General features: G+C 43.7%; 1 long non-coding RNA gene across 1 annotated transcript in view; it reads left to right on the forward strand.

Moving 5' to 3' along the window:
- LOC128344537 (uncharacterized) overlaps positions 1 to 4,413 on the forward strand; it is a 53,786-nt gene extending 49,373 nt beyond the window's left edge. The window contains exon 2 of the long non-coding RNA XR_008315906.1: positions 3,540 to 4,413. This is a non-coding gene — a long non-coding RNA (uncharacterized LOC128344537). The remainder of the gene's footprint in view (positions 1 to 3,539) is intronic.
- The last annotated feature ends 1,990 nt before the right edge of the window (positions 4,414 to 6,403 follow it).

Here is a 6,403-nt window from a genome sequence, read left to right on the forward strand (position 1 = left end):
GTAGGCTAAAAATAGTAGAAAATAGTTTTTAAAATCCCTCCAATTCCCCCCCAAGTCAGTAAGAGGAGTTAAGGGGAACCTTCCCCCCAAATCACCCTGACCCCCAAAATTGGGGGAAACCCCCCCCCCCACAATTGCCAAAAAATCTCATCAAACTGCAGATCCTCAGGTTGTGATTGGCAAGACTGTTCACAATTTCCCAGTTGTGGATAGTCAAAACCGTCACTGGGAAAACTGCAGTTGGCGAGGAGTGACTATATACTTCTGGGCCCATATTCTCCACAGCTTTACAAGGTGGAGCAAAAACACTGCCCCACAATGCAGCACACAGGGAAGGGAATGGGGAAGTGATTCTTGCTTCTATCCCTCCCTACAAAAGCTCTGCTTGCTGCCAGGAATATGTTCCTGAGAGCATTGTAACCTTCAGTGCAATGTTTAGAAGTCCAGTTTGTGGTTTTGTTGTAGTTCTAACTGGGTAGTGTACGTGGGTAATCTAAGCCAGGTTTTGTGGGAGAGCCCGTGAGACAGAAACTAGGCCTTTTCAGCCTGCCTGTGAGAGTCTAAATAAAACTGTTCCCCACCCCCACCCCCTGCCACCCAAGTGTTCTTCATACCTTCTTCAAATATCAGGGAAAGCTCTATACCTCACACTTAGGGACATATTCCTGGCAGCCAACAGGGCTTTGGCAAGGAGGAAGAATAGCAAAAATCACTTGCCAGTACCTTCCCTGTGTGCAGCCCTCAGTGGTGTTAGTATCTCAGCTCTTTGTGGGGGCAGACTTCTTGCTCCACACTTGTAACGCTGTGGAAAATGTCGGCTAATGTTTGGTTTTTGGAAATATTTTCATTCCACTTCTCCACAATGTTTCCAAAGTGCCCAAACTGGCTCCCATCACTGAATCTAAAAAACAAAACAACAAAATCAAAAGACAAATGTATATAACAATATTAGCAGAGGGGTAAAAAGTCATAAACCAACAAGAAGAGAATGAAGTCTGCAGAAATGAGAAGGTTTTCAATAGACAGCTAAACTTCATGAATCAAGGATCTAAATGATCTACCAGGGCGGGGAGTTCTGCAGCTTGGGGGCCACAATATAAACTGTAGCCTCCCACATCCCAACCAACTGCACCTCTAGTGGCAGTGAGATGCAGAGAAGGGGCCCGATGGTCTAAGCAGATGAGCAAGATCATTGGGGAGGTGACAGCCCTTTACATATCCTGTTCTCCAAGTCAGTTTCAATATGTAAGACTGTGCTCAAGTACATGAGACCCATAGCCTTCATGCTAGAATGGTGCCAGCTTCATTATGGAGCATAACCTCTTGTAAGTTGGTCTATCTGTGTAGCAAATGACACTTCCAGTCACTGGGCTTCTGTCTGAAGAACAGAGTGTCCCTTGAGAACACAAAAGTTGGCTAGTCCTACTTAATAAAACTTTGAAATGCTAGCTAAACTCATGAGGCTGAGTATGGCTTTACTTTTCTACATCTTCATGACTTTAATGGAACAAATATCTTGTCTACACTTCAAGAAATGCTTCAAAAAATCTACACCTACAAGTCCTACAAGAATGAGATCATCTACAAAAAAAGAATCTATTCCAAGGCTGAGCCATTGGTTCTGCTCTGGATATCACCATTAATAACTAGAGGACTTGAGGAAAATCTCCAGCCTGCCAACACCTCAATCCTCATCCACCACCAACATAAACTACAGTGACAGCCATTAATTGGCAGTTATAGAAATGAATCGCCAAGGAGTTGAAAAATGGCTTCGTGGGCTAACTATGATTAATGTCTACTCCCCCATAGAGGACAAAATGCCAAATATCTTTGCAATGCACCAGGTCTGTTCAGTGAAACTGGAACTTGGCACATATTAAGCTGGACCTGTCTAGTTTTATGTATTATGGAGACAATCTGATTAAGAGGGATATTCACATCCTGTCTTAGTTGCCCATTTGAGACAGGTAGTGTTCTTAGGATGGATTCTCACTTTAAAGCAGGATGGTACCCTGCATTCTGAATTCAGCCCATCAGAATGTCCTCTAATCTGTAGAGAAGTGATGCTACAGAAGGTTAACTTGGAATTCAGTTAGAGCAAACCTGCTCAGCTTTGGACCTCCAGTTGCAGTTCTTGGACTACAACTCCCATCCCACAGTGGCCAATAGTCAAGGCTGATGAGAATTGTTATCCAACAACAGGAGGGCTGAAGCTGTGCAGCCCTGAGTCAGGCACACCTCTTTTCTTTATCTAAACATGACATGCACTGAATGAACCCTAATTCTCCAGACAGTTGCTGAATTAAATCATGTGCACTGTGTTGGTGAATATGGACTATCTTGCCTGCAGCAGAGAAACATGCAAGAACAAGCTTTTGCTGCCATGGATCTGCATCCTTTTAAGATGCAAGTCAGTTGTTTTTGACTAGGCAAAGACTAGTGACTCAATGATATATAGCAAAGGTGTGCTGGATAAAGACATACAATTACATTGTTGGTTTCACTTGGCTAACTTGTTCCTTGCCTCTTGAAGTACAAGCCTGCTGTAATCACTGGGGCACAGTTAATGAAAACAGCTCGTTATGGAGGCTGCTGTCCTCTAATGATGCCCATTGAATTGAAATGCATGCAGATGACTTGATATTTAATTTAGATTCTTTTCTGTGTAGTCCTTGTACATTTAAAAATTTAATTAGAAAATGCAGTATTTATTGCTAGGTGCACCATCCACCAAGTTATCAGCCAAATAAAAAGGAAAAGGCCACAACCTTGGTGGTTCTTATTGAAAGACTGTTCATATTCATAGCCCATGAGAGCATGGATGCATCAGCTCATACTCCTAAGGCTTTATATCCTCAATCTTTTAAACATTATCTAAAAACTCATTTTTCGAAGGAGGTTGGTTTTTGTTTTCAATCATATATGAACTGCAGGTGGGGAAAATGAAAATAAAGCAAGGCTGGTGAAGATTTGAAAAGGTTCTAAGCCACATGTGGAAAATGCTCATACTTCAAGATGTTGCAAGAACATCTCCAACAAGAGCCTTTGGTCTGATGCTTCTCCCTTCCTCTGTTTCTCCACACCTCCATGCTTGCCAGGCTTTAGAGCAGGGCTGTTCAGCTTTGGCCTTCCAGATATTTTTGGACTACAGCTCCTATAATCCCCAGTCACAGTGGCCAATAGCCAGGGATTATGGGAGTTGTAGGCCAACATCTGCAAGAGGGCCAAAGTTGAACAGCCCTGATTTAGAGGAAAGGCAACAAGTCACTCTTTGCACCACGGCACCTAAATGTCATCTATAGCAGGGGTTCTCAACATTGGGTCCCCAGATGTTGTTGGACTGCAAGTGCCACCATCCCTGCCCACAATGGCTGAAGCCTGGGAAAGATGGGAATGTTGATGGGACTGTAAAATCATATGCCTGTACAATTAAAGGATTTATTAATTAAATGTGATTATACTCCACTCTTCTTAAAAAAAAAAAAAAAGAGGACAGTATACATGTTAAATACAATCTCTATTTATAAAATGCTTAGGTGGTACATGGCAAGCCCTACCTTCGCAGTGTCAAACCAATCAGCAGCCAGCAGGGAATGACATCCAATTGGGGCATGCGGGCGTGGGACTACCAAGGCCCTGGCAGCGAGATCCCTTTGCCGTGGCGACGCTCTGCACCGCAGCCCCCTCTCCTCCTGGCTCCCGCTCCAGCCCACCTTGAAGTGCTCCAAGGGGAACAGTGGCATCACAGCAGTGGTCGAGGCTGGCTCCAACCGCTGACCTCCGTCACGTCGCCAACTCTCCTTGTGAGGATGGCTGAGCTGGAGCTTCCATCTGGCCTGCACAGACAGCCCTTGGTGTGCTCTCCCACCAGGGCTGCCTCCGGAGCCAAGGAGCACCTCCCAGCCTGCGCACCCACCAGAAGGAGGAGCAGGAAGAGGAGTGAGGCTCGAGTGAGGAGGTCTCTGGGGTGAGGGGGCTGTGGGGGTGGGTGTGAAGGGAGCAATCAAGTACTCGTTTAGATACTCTGCATGAGCCAAGCTAGTAAAATATAAAAGTACTAGTTTAGATAGAAGCAAAAAAAATGTAGAATAGTATTTAATTTATTGACAACATTTTTTACCCTTGCCTATCCAAGTGGGTGTCTAATATCAAAAACAAAAAAATGGATATGTGTTTTATATAATGTCACACTGAGCTGTGAGATTCACTATTGCCACATGTAGATGTTGCTTTTTCTTTTTTTTAAGAGAGAGACAGACTAGACAAGATGAGAATATCAGCAGCTATTAATTCAGTAACAGTAATGGGTCTTCTTGATTTGATATGAATAAGGCTTAAGCTACTGCAAGTTAACTAAATAGCAAGGAATGGTGTACACCTCAATGGAAATAAATATTATTTATTTATTTATTTATTTATTGGATTTATATACCGCCCTTCCAAAATGGCTCAGGGTGGTTTACAAATTAAAACAAATCACTAATACAATAAGAGCTAAAACAAATTAAAAGCAATATAACAACAATTAACAATTTAAAAACATTTTAAAACAACAATTAAACAATTACAGTGATTAAAAGCAGTGATTAAAAGATTAAAAAATTAAAAGATTTAATTTATTGTTCCAGTAACATGTCAAGAAGGCTAAGTGGAAAGACTGTGACTTTCCAAAGTGACCCAATGATATTCTCTGTGGCTAATCACAGACTTGGATTTGAACCTTGTTCTCATATTCAAACTGAGAACCCACAGTTACCGGTATTCTGGACACACCATGCTGATAGGGCCATTCTTGGAGAGAGGATCTTGGAGACAGGAATACTTGCCTAACCAAGGCCTAAGCAACTTGTGGGTTGTGAGGTTCACCAGCCATGTATGGTAGTCCTCCATAAACCTCCTCTTCCTGCTGCCTGCTTGAGACTGCAAGAACAGGGGGATTAACAAGGAAATAGAAGGCTAAGAATGACTGGTGGAGAGGTACAGCTAGGTAATTTTGAAGCCCGGACCAATGGGCTAATGGGGCCCCCTCAGCAATATAAGTATCCTCTCCATATATTGCAGACACATAGACCTGCAAATTAAATTAAAGGGATGCACTACTTTTAACACAATAATATGCTTTTGGGAAGGCCAAAACCTTCTCTCTTTTTCTCACTTACAGAATAAATTCTGAATAAAGTACTGCCAGTTGACTTGCAAATATTATATTTTGCATGGACAGTTGTGTCACTTAAAATTAGCTGAATGCACTCCTTTTTACACCAGAATATGCTCAAGGAAAAGTTAGAACAACTTCAACAACAACAACTTCTTCTTCTTCTTCTTCTTCTTCTTCTTCTTCTTCTTCTTCTTCTTCTTCTTCTTCTTCTTCTTCTTCTTCTTCTTCTTGTATTTTTAGAAGAAATTCTGTATATGGTACTTCCCACTGACCCACAGATACCACATTTTGCATGGACAGTCACTCTCCCCTCATCCTCCTGTCCCTTGCCTCCACTCACTCTGTGAAGCTTGCCCATCCCAGCAAAGGTTGGGGCGGGGGGGGGGGTGGGAGGAGAAAAAAAGTGAAGAAACTCTTGGTAAGTGCTGCAGTGGAGTGGGAGAAAGAAATGTGACGGTGGTGGTGAGAAGCAGCCCCAGTGAGTGGAGAGAAATGCACCACTTCATCAAGTGAGGGGATAGAAATGCTGGGATGGTGGGAAGCAGTGAATTTCCTCCCATCCCCATCCCCTAGCAGTTAGTGGGCAGTCTTCCTGCCGCCACCACATTTCTTTCCCCTGGCCCCCTCCACCAGCCAAAGCTGCAGCATTCCTGCCCACCTGCTTCCCCCACTGCTTATTTCTTACCCCGCCATCTGTGCCTGCCAAAGGGGCATTTCGTCCCCACTTTTGAGGGCTAGAAGAAACCAGCCCCAGAAAAGGTGGAGGAGTAGGGATGTGCAAAATGTTTCAGGCACACAATGATTTGTGCCCGAAACGACCAATTTCGGGTGATTCGGAGCCGAACCGAATCACCCATGATGAGACCCGATAATTTTCGGACCCAAAACGAATCACCCCTGTTTCGGGTCTGAATTTTTTGGGTGTTTTGGGTCTCCTTTTTGTGCCCTAGAAAACTGCCAGCCTTGTCTTCTTCTTCCCCCTCCGTTTTCAGTTTGACGTCTCTTTGAATTTCCCGCCTTTTTGCCTCCATTGATTTCAATGCAGAAATTGTTTTCGTTTTACTTTAATTGAAAAGGTCCTGGGGCCAAAAGAGTGGGGTGGGGTGGTAGTGCCTAATGGGTGGAGGTTACCACCCCAATTGCAGAGGGATTGGGCAAAGGGCTGATTTTTTGGTGGATTTCTGAAGTTTTAGTGTCTTTGGGGCAGATAGGGGGCATAACGTGGGATCTGGGCACAAAGAG

The sequence above is a fragment of the Hemicordylus capensis genome, chromosome 1 (assembly GCF_027244095.1).
Source record: "Hemicordylus capensis ecotype Gifberg chromosome 1, rHemCap1.1.pri, whole genome shotgun sequence".
In the NCBI taxonomy this organism is placed as follows: Eukaryota; Metazoa; Chordata; class Lepidosauria; order Squamata; family Cordylidae; genus Hemicordylus; species Hemicordylus capensis.